At 39.5% G+C, this 13,651-nt stretch overlaps 1 protein-coding gene across 4 annotated transcripts in view; it reads right to left on the bottom strand.

Annotated features, from left to right (window-relative positions):
* ADD3 (adducin 3) overlaps positions 1–13,651 on the bottom strand; it is a 110,490-nt gene that overhangs the window by 55,671 nt on the left and 41,168 nt on the right. For all 4 annotated transcript variants that reach the window (XM_086752511.1, XM_086752510.1, XM_086752513.1 and 1 more), the window contains one exon: positions 8,822–8,866. The gene's annotated coding sequence lies outside the window, so the exon portion shown is untranslated. The remainder of the gene's footprint in view (positions 1–8,821; positions 8,867–13,651) is intronic.

The following is a 13,651-nucleotide window of genomic DNA, read 5'->3' as shown; positions in this document are numbered from 1 at the left end:
CTGAAGGGGAGGAAAAAGACTCAATTAACTGCATGTCTCACCACAAAGCTGAGGACCATCTGTTTGAAATGTACATGTACACTTTCCCTCAAGACATGAGATAAATTATACACATCCACAGGTTTACCAATTCTGTGGTCTTTGTTCCTAACGAAACATACCAACTGGCCTGTACAGACCTGCTGGTCTGTGGTACCCTTACGATTTCTGGAATGTTTTCAATATATTGAAATTGCTTTGCCTATTTTCCTGCCTCTGATCTTGCAGCAGTTTTAAGTAACAGATCACAGTTGCCAGATCAGTGTTGTCACATGCAGTTATCTTAAGATCTCTCAGGCAAATATGATCTACTCCTGGCAATTTTCTACTTTTTTTTTTTAGGTTCTAAAAATCTTTTCTACCAACATTTCAATTTGAGATAAATTCTCAAAATATCACCTATGGAGTGAAGTTTCTGCATTAAAATCTCTCAGGCAAGTCAACTTGGATACAAATGATTTAGCTTTTATTCTGAGCATTATCTTCGCCAAGAACTTCTTTTACAATTCAGCCATCTATCAGCTCTCCAGTCTGTCTGGCAGGATGTCCATTTCTGATGTACATGAAATGATTCCATTTAAATGATTCATTGTAGACTTTCATATTTTTAGTAAATTGTTCCTCAGAATGCCTTTTGGCCAGACTTATTATACTTTAAAATTTAATTTGCAGGAGGATTTTTTTCCTTTTTATTTTCTTTGGAGAAGAATTCAATTTTTGAAAGATGTCTCCTTGATTTTAAGAGATCCCTTAACACTGCTATAAAATCCTCCTTCCCTCTTAAAAATAAAATGTAACCACAAAAAAAGTTGGAAGTCTTTGATAGGTGGTATATATTTTATTCAACTTCTAATTCACAGTCTTTAAAGAGTCGCTTTACAGCCTGCAAGCTTCAACTTCCTAATATCAAGCATTCTCACTTTTATGACTAGCAAGGGCAGAAGGCTGGCATGGGAACTGCAGCGTTCAGTCCTCTGACTCAGGCGTTATCAGTGAACCTTCAGTTTAACCATACAAACATAACTATAGTCCAAACATCTAACTTACTGGGAGCCAGGCAAAAACCAGATTTGCTATGTCAGACCTCATATGGTAACATACTGAAAGCAATACTCATGCTTTCTGAAGTCACTGCCTTCTATAGGCTTGAGACTGATACCAAGAGGCTTCCTCCTTTGAAAATACTGCTGAAGTTACCTCTTTCCGTACCTTCATGGTAGCAGGTTACTGCTCCAAATCTCGAGGTAGTTTGTTCAAAGAATTATAATCAGGATCAGAACTCTTGTGAGTTACAATATGCTTCATAATATCAGGTGTTTCACATTTATTTATTTATTTTAAAGGAACACATATTCAGAGAATGCAAACAGAATGCAAACTAAGAGTTTTGTTTTGTTGTCAAATTGTAATACTTGTGGGCTTGACTGCTTTCGTTTATTAGAAGAATTAACTCAATCTTAAGTTACAGCCTATGTCAAGTATAAATGGTCTCATGCCATCCCTACAACTAAAGATGGTTAAGCTGAGAATAAACAGATTTCACTCAGGGATGATTTGTATAGTTGCACTAATGTTAAATCAGAAACATGGAAAACTTGAACTGAAGAGAACTAATTATAGGTTACTTCAATTACCTGTACAGACAAACTTCAAACTGAACCGTTGGATGTGAAACCCTATGCGTCTTTCTCTACTTTGAGGTGTAGACACCAGGCAGGAACAGCAACAGTGTTCACCACTGAGAACAGGTCCTGAATGCAGACAGCATGAAGAAATCAGACTTGCACTTACACTAGAGATTTTTTTTACCCCCTTCAACCAAGACTCTCCTCAGCCTACAGATGACACGACACAAATCATGTTTCCTAGCACTCCATGCTGATAACCCCCAGCTATTGTAGCATCGGAAGGGCTCAGTTAACAGCTTAAGCCCTTTAGAAGGAACAGAATTAAGAGAGCGTCAGCTGCAAATAACTCGACTGACATTGTTTTAACCTGACATGCCAAGGTACACAACTAAGCCAAATCCCAAAACTAGTTCCACATTTAACAGCTTCCTTTATATGAAAAGTCACTGGTCATTAGCAGACAGAGAAAACCCTCATGTTATTACAACTGAACTGTTAAGAAGTAAATCCAGCTTCAGCAAAGGGGAAACAAAAAGCTGTATGTTTATTAAACTGACCTTCTAAATATCAACAATTGCTAAGGAGGTCATCATTACTGAACACAGTTCAGTGAGTGAAGGGGAAAAAAAAAATCCTAAAAACACAGGCTGTTGTTGAAATTATTGAATCAGTACTGAGTAGAAGAGCATTTTAAGGCTTATAACTACTGTGGAAAAAGTTCAATTTTTAAACACTTATTCTTTATTCACTCCACTGAGCTTATGAACAAAGCCAAACCAGACTAAGCTGGAACAAAACCCAACAATCTCAGCTCTAAAGTGACAGCAATGAGCTGACACACATCTAGCTACATTTTTTAATGCTCACAGAGATTCACCATTTATTAAGCCATCAAGCACAGACTTACTCCTAAACTAAGGAACAACTAAAAAAATTAAAATACAATGTGGTAGAGATGGGATGACACATTTAAACGCATTTTGTTAATAGTTATAATGCTAGCAAAATAGAATGATTTTGCCTTTTGGAAACAATATTTAATTTTATGCTAGATCTGTTCTCCTGTAGTTACAAGGTTACTGATTTAAAATATGCCAGTCTGCAATTTTGAATCGCCATTTTCAGCTTTAATTGCAGCATCACATAGAAAGAGCTGAAAATGTGAGCACCATGTCACAAGCTACTGAATAATTATATCAACTTTTTTTTTCCAGAGCTGCTCTTCAGTAATTCATAATTAACAAGATTTGATAACACAATCTGTACTACTGACTTGTAACAGTCTCCTTGTGTCGACTGAAAAAGGACAAGTTTTTTTGTTTGGTGAACTCCAGAGCTCCAGCACTCCTCTCCCATGCTCAGCTGGACTGCTGTCCTCTTCCTCCTCCTGCCTCCCATGAAACTGCTTTATCACACGGACCGAGGAATTTGACAGGGAATGAGATATAGAAGCTTATCTGCTGCCAGCAACCGCTTCCACAAAAGGGGCATTGGAAAGGGAAAACGGCGAAAAGCGATCCAACACTCTTCAACAAGTTCCAGGCACTCGGGGGGCTGGGAGGGGGGAAAAGGGCAGCACCAACAATTCTGGATTTTAACATAATGAAAATAGTACCTTCAAAAGATACGCTGTCTGGGAAAGTCTGAGTGCCTTTTTCCTAACTCAGGAAAAAACAGGTTGCCCAGAAAGGTGGTGGAGGCCCCATCTCTGGAAACGTTCAAGGCCAGGCTGGATGAGGCTCTGAGCAACCTGACCTAGTCAGGGATGTCCCTGCTCCTTGCAGGGGGGTTGGACTAGATGACCTTTGAAGGTCCCTTCCAACCCTAACCATTCTATGATTCTATAACTCCACAACAGGAGCAGCATCTACAGAAATTCTGCACAAACCCAAGGATGAGCAGCACGTCTGAAGAAGCAGGATCTTCACTTCAAGTGCCCTATTCACATAGGGCTGCATGAATTTGGATAAGTCTTGCTTACTACTACAGATCACAGACGGAGTAGCAATTCTGAAAGTATCCCAGGGTGATGTTTTCCTGTATTACTTTCAAAGCTTCCTCATCCTCTGCTACTAAGCTCTCCTCCTCCAGCTTTTCATCACCGTGAGAGAAGCAGTGCATGTGCTCGAGCTCTGATCATGCCAGAAACTTTGGTTTTGGCTCTTTTGGGACAAGATAATCATCAGCTTGGTGCTGAGGATACAAAGAACCAGGTTCTATTTTATAACAGCAAACTATGTTGAAAATTATGGCATTTTAAAAACAATAATTAAAACCAAAGCAAAATCAACAACACACAACCCTTTCACATGTATATTAAAGCAGCAGGAACTACACATGAAGCAAGTGCTTTTTCAGAAGAAATGCAACAGCTGTAGAAATCTTGAACAGGATCTCCTTTTGTCTTTTTTTTATTTCCTCTTTGATTACTTTAGCTTGCACAATATATATCCCACATGGTATTCGATTTGTTTATGAGTATCTGGGCAGAGCTCCAGTGCTTTGATGCAACTGCTCACATCGAACAGCTCAGGTCAGCATGAGCACCACCACCAGCAGTGAAAGCTGGAGAGGTGGAGGAGATACAGCACCGTTGTCATGTCCAGTACAGGGCAGAATTGAGACCAGCCAAGCAAACAGGAACTGAGTTCCAGAAAGTTTCTTCACCTCAACAAGAAAGGAGGAGTTCAACAAATTAAGGACTCCAGAAAAATACAATCATCTTCACAATGAATGTAGTTATCTTTTTCCAATCTAAACGAAAAAGAAAATGCAGAGCGCAGATACAGTATGAACAAACATTAACATCTGCAACTACAAATATTTAGCGAGAAGATTAAGTCAAAGAGTCACACTTTCCTGCATTGAAACTTCTCATGCTAGGAACAAAAAAAAGCTTCAAACTGATTCACTGTGGAGAATGAGGTATCAGATTACATGATTTTATGAAATGTGCATGAGTCCAACCATGTGTTTAATTTTGTTTTTGTTATCAGACTGCAAGACCAACTTCTTTTTACGAATCTTTACTGGAAACGGGCATTTAAGGCAGAATACACTCTATCACGTACTCTGCTTCATCACTGATGCAGACAGGATTATCCGGAGTCACTGATATTGGAAGAGCCCCGCCTAGGTGACTTAAATGGCGCCAATTAAAAAACTGAACAAAAGAAGAACATTCACCCTAACCATGGGGCTCAGAGAAAACAAGAAATTCACATTCAACAGGAGGATCCCAGGCCTCTAAGATCCTAAAGTGTGGTCAGGGCTGGTAACTGACGGAAGATAGAGAATATAAGCTTTCCATGTTTGCATGAAATGCCATACCCAGGAGTAAACACTTACTAAATAGTTTCCGTTGCTCAGGCCTGGAAAGTGGTGTGCCTAAATGGATTTCAACCCAATACTCATCACAATTCTTCCTGGACTAGAAGGATGAGGGCTGGTTGAAAAATAGAGATCTATACTCAGTGATGGTAAAATAGACAGAGGTGTTGAAAGATGCATTGGAGGAGAATGAAAAAAAAAAACAAACAAAAAAAAACCACTCAAGTACACGCTTAAAATAGTTCCACAAACAACATCTACCATCTCTCTAGGCTTAGAAAGCCCAGGGGCTCAAAAGCACCAAAACCAGCCTGGTTAGAAACGTGACCTTCACTAGCGCTGCTGCAGCCATCCTGCCAAACAGAGGTACCCGCACACCCTGTGCGCGCGCAGAAACGGGACACTAGGGACTGATGTTTTAAGTAGAGTAGAGACAAAACTTTTGGGCAGCTCCACATTAGTAACATGCAAAAATACTTTGGTACCTGTCCTACTCTGTCCTACCTTGATGTCTTCCTCAGTGCTATGTGTAAAGAGATTTTAAAAGTCTAATTTTTACAGCAAGTTGAGTAATGCTAACCAGGGTGTAGAGAAGTGCTTCATATCAGAAAAAGGTGTTACCCGGTGGTCTGAAAGAAAAAACAATTAAAAAAAAAAAAATCAACTTTACAAACTTGCTGAATCTGAAACTAGAATTTTGTGAGATGGTTTCAAAAAATGGCCCCAATAGGTCTTTGAATGTTTTAACAACCCAAGGTCTGAGCCCTCCTCGTACAAACCTCGTGGGACAGCAGAAGCTGAAGGCAGTGCAGCTTGCCAGCTAAGAGCCAACACTGGATTTTATTTAGCCAGGTTAAAATGTTTGGGGCAATGCTGCCCTACTCTATATATTTCAGGGAGGGGTTTTTTTTTAAATTATTCTTAAGAAAATCAATTCAGGTGATAAATTTGAACATAGATTCTGATTGATCTTCCATCTTACTGTATTTTTGTACCATTTGCTTTTAGTCTGTTCCTCAGACATAAGGCAGTCATTTCACCGTATTGTCCCAATGTTATAATGCAATGCACCAGATTGGAGTTATTGAATAAGCTCATAAACCCCCAGGTTACATTCTTCTTCATCTGCGGTCTTGCCTTTCAAGTCAGCTCTACTCTTTCTAAAAGGACCAGAGGCTGTCCTCGGGCTGTCCTCATGTCTTTGAAGACGAAGCCCCAGCTACATTTTATGGAAAAGATCTCTCAGTTCATACCTTCGCCAAACTGCATAGCAGGTTTAAAGAATTACACAAGACAGTGGATTTCAATTCCAGGCTCCTCTTACTCGGTCTCAAGTTTTAAAAAAAATATTTTTTTTTCTGCTAGGGCACTCCTGAAATAAATGTTCCAAACAGTGATGATCCAAAGGCATTAAAGAAAAAAGTTACAGCTTAAACAGTGTGACACAGATTATGAATAAAGAATCTCTTTCCATATGGAAAAGTTTTAAAAATTTGACATTACTTTTCAGTATACGTTAATCAGAAAGCCAGTAGTGAATTCTGACTGCTTCAGATAGAAGAGAATCAAAACTTTTCGGACATATTACGCAGAAGAGCAATTGCAAAGAAAAAAGAACAATCCTATAGTTTCTTTTAAAGCTTAACGATTAACAGTGTTTTCTTAAATGGCTGGGAAAGTCTGCAGTTTGGAGCCAGCCACATGTTACTTATCAATGCCTCAAATGCAGGGTGAGTAAGAGAGGCCATGTCTGGTTCCTTTTGCAACAGGGAAAAATCTCTTTTGAAGTCTTTCTGAGGGACTGATGGGGGAGAAAGTGTCAGGAAAAGGATCTGACAGGTTTTGCACAGTGAAGGGCAAAAAACGTCTGGAGTAAAATCTCTTGTCTAAATTGGGCAAAGAGATAGAAACCTCTCCTTCAGCACAGGAGACGCCAGATAAAAAGTCTGAGACTCTCTTGTATCTTTTTTCCAGCCACATACGAATTCTTTTTCATGCTTTTTGCCAGCTTCTCATCTTACCAGGAGCCTGCAGGAGAGGCCAGTCCAGCACTGAAGGGAACACAGCCATGCTGGGGCTCCATGTACAGCAGTCTCCCAAGCTCCCAGGAAAAAAAAACAGCTTGTATTTTAAACACCCCAGGCATCACAGAAGACCTCAGTTTAAGGGTGGAATTGATCACCTGAATGACCTTAAAGCAAAAGTCAAAGGACCAAGAAATTACTCAGTTTCTTGAAATGAAGGGTATTACTGATGAATATGTCACTGCCAATATCGCTGTTTTGCTCTAGGGCAGGATCTCCCTCCTGTATTTTCAATTCCTTGCAAACAACTAACCTGAGAAGTTCTGCACTGCCTGCAATGTAAGTATAATCATTCACCACCAGGCCAGGAACTAGACACGTTTCATTTTTACCAGCACTGTAAGTTGCTCTGCCCTTTCTCTTAAATCCCCACACTCTTGAAGACATCAATTAAAAAGAAAGCACCTGTTATTTTTTTCCTCAATCACAAAGATAAATGCTTGATTCAGCCAGTCTCTAAAAGCTGTATTAAAAGTAGAAATTTGAGATACTACTTCTATATAAAAAATACTTCTATCTGTAGCAAACTGCTTTTGCATGTGTTGCATGAGCAACCTACACAGCTGAAAATACACAAACTTAGCATTAACTCAACAGGGCAGAGAGCTCCAGAGTTCACTACATCAACACTCACAAGTAAAAATTTCATGCAGTCTTAGTGGAAGAAGGCAGCTCAGCAATACTCAATGTGAAGTGCACAGAAGTATGCAGTAAGCTTTTATTAATAAAAGACATTGTCTTTACATTTAGATAAAGTGATAATGTTTTTACTCCCTCTTTGCTTCTGCCTCATAGCATAGCATCTGCAAGGTATGTGTAGCATTTCATAGATACTATTTCACAGCAAACAAAGGAGAAAAAAAACCCCAACTTTCTCCAATTAAAAATCCACAAAAGAATCCTAGACAGGTGTTAGCAACAGAATTATTTTAATATAGTCCTTTTAGTTACATAACAGGCATGAAAATATAAGTTGTCTTATTTTAATCAAGGACTAGGGAGCTGTAGAAAACACTTCAGGTAAGAGATTAGTCACTAAAATCCCTAAAAGACTGCACTGCAAGAATGTTTGCTGTCTCTTATTACAAAAATGAAGATCACAACACAATGTATGCTAGCTATACCATAGTAACACTTGTAAGACATAATAGGCAGAAATGTCTGAAAAAGGTATGAAATGAAATAGTACCTCACTTGTAAAACACAGGCTGTTGCTCAGATTTTGCTATCTTCATACTCATCCTTTTGCATCTTTAGGAGCTGTACACATAATGGTGAAATAACGTGCTGATATCTGCTCATTACTGTGATGAATGTCAAAGCTGCAAGCACCACATCCACTCATCTTTGGTAACACCTCTCACCAGCTGGTCAGCATACCCACTTATACAAACATGTACAAATATCCACCTCACTGTAGCTGGAACTCGCAGGACACCTCGATATCCTTTCACAGAAGAAGTTCCACTACATATTCAGAGCAAATATAATGCAGTATTGCTCAGACTCTTACACACACACCAAAGCTAAGGTACAGTTTCATCTCACAAAAGTATTTTGCACAACATTAATGAGATTAAAGTTATTGTGGCTTTTTTTCTTTTTGTCTGTGCTTTTTAATAAAACCACTTTAAAGCAGCAGTTTGCCCATTCAGTTCCCCTCATCCTCCTTAAAATCATCAGACTAAATGACGAGCAAGAACACAGCCAAGAATTCAAACAGTAAAATGTTTTGGGTACCTTGATTTTTTCCACAGCTCTCCTTGCTCTCGTAATGTAGCTGACCTGTAAAACAGAAGAAAGATTACTGACTTCTGGTAGGCTTTTCAACAATACTGGAATATACTGTACACTTAAAACTTAAGAAAGCATTAACATAACATTTAGTTTCTTTAACACTTTTTCAGAATATTTCATTGAATTACATTTTACTTTGTTATCATATAATGCTTTTTTTCATATTAAAAAAATCTCAAAGGGAAGTTTCACTTAAGAGTGTCAGTTGGGAATTTCACCATTTTGCCTCCTGCACACCGGGTTACAAATCAGAACACAAAATCCAGCCTACCTGCTGCATTTTCAAAACACAGCATAACGGCCACAATCCCCAATTCCTCTCCTAACCCAGCAAAAGTTGAACTCTAGAGCTGCTGCTATGTTGCCAAGCAGAAAGGTTTTGCTCGAGTGAGGAGCCAGGAAGGGAACACAATACCACTCTTTGAAGGTGGACAACTGCTGGTGCGCAAAGTTCATAAGGAAACAACAGCCTTGCTCCGACCCTTTCCCACCACTGAGCAACCATGGGTTTTCCTCTTGCCTTCATCTTCTAACATGAAAGTAAAATGAGTAAATAAAAAGCAATTGTTTGCTTTTATCATCTTTTGTCCTTGCAGTCTTTGAGCACAAGTTCTCTTCAATCAAACATGACACATCCATTTCCACCATCTTCCCTTCTCCCTCAACCACTCCTCCAAGGAAAAGCAGTTGTTTCCTGGGGGATGGGAGCCAGACTCCTTGATTTCATACATGCATAAAGAACCATATGCTCCATTTTCATTTTTAAGAACTACACATTGCAAATTAGACATTTTATGCATTGTGAAAACACTAAGCTCAGCCTACCACCAGGCACAGGTGGTACGTGTCACCAACCTGTTAACCCATTTTTACTCAGCAGGTTGTAGCAGCCTCTTTCAACCATAACAAGCTTTTCCTTCTTACTCTGCCATGACTCCAAGACAGTATCCTCAAACATTACCGTTTAGGTCTTAGTATATCGTACTACAAATATTTCAACAGTTTCAATGTTTCAGCAGGCTGGCTATCCCACTCCCCATCATCAGTAAAAGCTATTATTCAACGTTCTCTATGAATTTCAACTGTAAAGAATTGACTTCCAAGAAAACCAGCATGCCCAAAAAGAAGGCAAGTAGAATTACATCAGATTAATGTAAGACAATTATTGTCACAAGATACTCGGAAGCAAAAACCACAACTTCCAAGAGAACTACAGTTAAAATAAGATGTTATTGCATGTGTACTCAAATTGTCTATTTTCCTGAATTACTTTGGGACAGAAAGCCAGTTCCTTGGTCACTTGAAAAATAAATGTAGCAATAGATATGGTATTATTTTCAGCGAGCTCATATTCGGGAATGAACAATGTACCTACGCTCGCTATTAATACAGGTACGTAGCGACAGAACTCTTTCATCTACCTTTAGACCTGACAGGAATACAAATTTAGGGGATGGAATCAGCTCTTTGCCAGGTACTCTGCGTGGGCCTTGGACATATTTGCTTATTTTGCTGTCCTGCCAGCTGCTCCCTGGAAGAGCACACAAAGCGATGGCAGTGACTGGGGAAAGAGGAGGAAGTGTATTGGCATCAAAACATCATGTTAGAGCAGGAGCCCTCCACAGCGTCAGGAATTTAAACACTTTAACGTGACTGTTTATTCTTGGCATGAGTACAGTTTATTCTTCATCTACTTCACACTGCTAGAGATAAGGGAATGCTATTTCTATGCAAGTTCCTGATAGGTTATTTTAAGCATAGCCATCACACACAAGAAGAGATCCCGTCTTGCAGGCTAGCAGCTACCGTTTCTAGAGGACGTTGGTAAACAGCTCTCAGACATGAAAATCTGATATTCTCCCCAATTTTAACAGCCCCAGGTCCAATAGCACTGGTTGGCAGAACAAAGAGGTGACCACTTATGACGGCGTTTAATACCAGTTTAGTGTCCCCGGAGTTGCACAGCACTGCTCAGTCCCATGGGGGCCAGCGTAACCCCAGGTGAGCGATGCACAGCTTGCTCAGCTGTGCCCCACCACTGGGCACTGCAGAAGATGGAGACCCTACAACTCTCAGCAGAAGGAGGCAGTGGGACAAACAGCTGAAGTGAGGAACCATGACAGTCCAAACACCACATTCTTTTGAGCATTTTTCTTCTGCCCTTCATCACAAGCTCTTTGCTACAATCCATTTCTTCTTGTTAATGTCCCTTCTCCCCAGTATCACTCAAAGCATTTTCACAAGCTTTCTCCCTCCCCAATTTAAAATTATCATTATTTTAAAAAAACAAAAAACCCAAAAACCAAAAAATCCCAAACTCCCAAACCCTTGAAAATTGTGACAGTACTATGACACTTGGTGTCGTGACCTAATTCACTCTGCTTAATGCATCAGAGTCCTTTTATTCCACTCTACTCACCCCTTGAGTACGGGAAAGAAACTCTTCAACGTAGGCACCAGCCTGCAGTTGTCTTTCCTGTGCTTAGCATTGTTTAGGTCATATTCTCAGCTCTTATTCATTAATTAAATGCCTCTATGGCCAAAATAAAACTACACATCTAGTAACAATGGATGCAGATCATAACAAGAATGTGAAAAAGAAAATCTGAAGAGGAGTAAGTCACACAGTAAAGAACCAATGCAAAGCCAGCTCTCAGATCAGGGAGAATTAACAACTGAAAGAAATTACTGGATGAATAAATTAGGAAGAGAGATGGATTTTAACTCAAGATATGACAGCAGCAAGACAAATATTGAATATGAGCAGCTTCAAAAAAATTTGGAATACATCTGAACTAATGCGTATGTCAGAAATCAGACATATTACACAAATCCTAACAGGATATTGAAAATACAAGTACAAATTAAATGTTAAATGAGGGCTTCAGCCTGTAGGACAAAAGGATTTGTGTGTCAGAGATACCATTTCTCTTTTTGAGAATTAAAGTGCAAAAGCCACTTGGTTGTTTGAGAGCTTGCTCTCCCCAGCTCAGAGAAGCAACATTTTAGAACTGCATCCAGAAACTATGAGTAATCACGACGATGAACGGTCAAGGAACTGATAGGATATCCCAAAGAAACACCTCCTGGAATGAAAGTATAATCTTCAACTACTCATATTATAATGTCTGACCAGAGTCTATTAGGAAAATACACTTCTGGTGTCAATCCAAACTTTGAGTATAAAAAGCAAAGACCTAGTAAATATTCAAGAGAATTTTGAGTTCCAAACTGAAGTGCTAGTAACTAATTTCTTTTTTTAACAAACAAAACCATCAAAAGATTGTGCAACTCTAAGAGCCCTTAAGGAAACAATTGGGAATTCTTCATAACATGGTATTTCCTTATACCACTGACCACAGGAATGCAAACAGTTCCACCAAACAGAGATTTCTTCATTGGAAACAACTGACAATCTAACCATGTTTCCATCTTTTCCACTCTCAGCGCTCAGCATACAAAATAGATGATATAATAGGATGCAGAAGTGTCGTACCAGGGCCACAAGATATCTTTACTAAAACTCAGCACCTGAGAGGCTTTACAAGAATGTGTTTCCTGAGGGTTAGAGAGAGAACTTAAGTTTAATTACTGAGAATATTTGTCTAATCAAAATTTATTTTTCTACTGAGATTTCTACTTATTCCCAAAATACCATTACCATCCCTATCAACCAGAAACAGACCCGTCGCTCCAGCCATAGCTCCGTATATCAGTAACTCAGTCCTGCAGCTTTCCTTGACAGTAAGATGGGTGACGCTAGCCAGGAGTACCGGCACAAAAATATGGGTTGTTCCTCAACTTGCCAAGTACTGGTAGTATACCCCTTGTACCTTATACAATATCCCCCATGTTAGTTAGTGGATTTTCTCCCCAACTTCTCCATTTCAGATTGTTATTTGAGCAATGCCAACTGACACTACGAATCAAAAGGAAGCTGGAAATGTTGGTGTATCGATACGGGCAATGGCACTCTCAGTACTCACAGTACCAGCCTTCAGACCCTGCATGAGGAGACCAAGTATCAGAGATACCCCACGGGAAAGCCAAGACAGGCCTTACAAAGGGACTTAATTTTCTTGACAGCTAATTAACAAGTCACTATAATGGAGAATGCAATTTACACCCTGTGCCGAGCTTCATGCTGCGAAGAGAGAAAAAGAGAAGAAATGAACATAAGCAACGGTAAAAACAGAGAGTACTGTCAGAATTCAGGAAGGCACTGGGAATGCTACAAGGTACTAATCATTGGCACCCTGACAAATATCTGTCATTGCAAATTTGCAACTCAATTAAGCCAAGATTTTAATCAGGGCTACAACTGCACTTAATTCTCTGCATTGCAGCTGAAGGAAAGCAAGGGGAACAAGTCATAAAAACAGAGCAAAACTGAAATGTGCTACAAAGAGACCAAATTGTTTTCAGAAGGAAAAACCAAAACAAACAAAACCCATGAAAGACAAAGCTTTATGGAGTTAGTCTGCCAAGCAAGTCAAGAATTTTGGATGGTAGAGAAGACAAACAAATGTCTTAACTTCAGATAGAGACATTAAAAGACCTGCTTGTGTGGGAGGGTGTTTACAATCCATGGTAGTGGGATTATTACCCTGGTAGTCAAGGAAACCACTCTTACAATTACAAGATTTCAAATTCTGGAATTCCCCTTTTAGGAGGGAACATGGAAAAATCCTCCAAGCTCTTCAAATGAGATATGGCTCTGGTGTCCCATTTGTGGGCAAACAGGGCCATAAAGCTTTGACAACAAACTCATCC

Source organism: Chlamydotis macqueenii, chromosome 7, assembly GCF_036417535.1.
Source record: "Chlamydotis macqueenii isolate bChlMac1 chromosome 7, bChlMac1.mat, whole genome shotgun sequence".
In the NCBI taxonomy this organism is placed as follows: domain Eukaryota; kingdom Metazoa; phylum Chordata; class Aves; order Otidiformes; family Otididae; genus Chlamydotis; species Chlamydotis macqueenii.
This window is presented reverse-complemented; position numbering and strand designations above follow the sequence as displayed.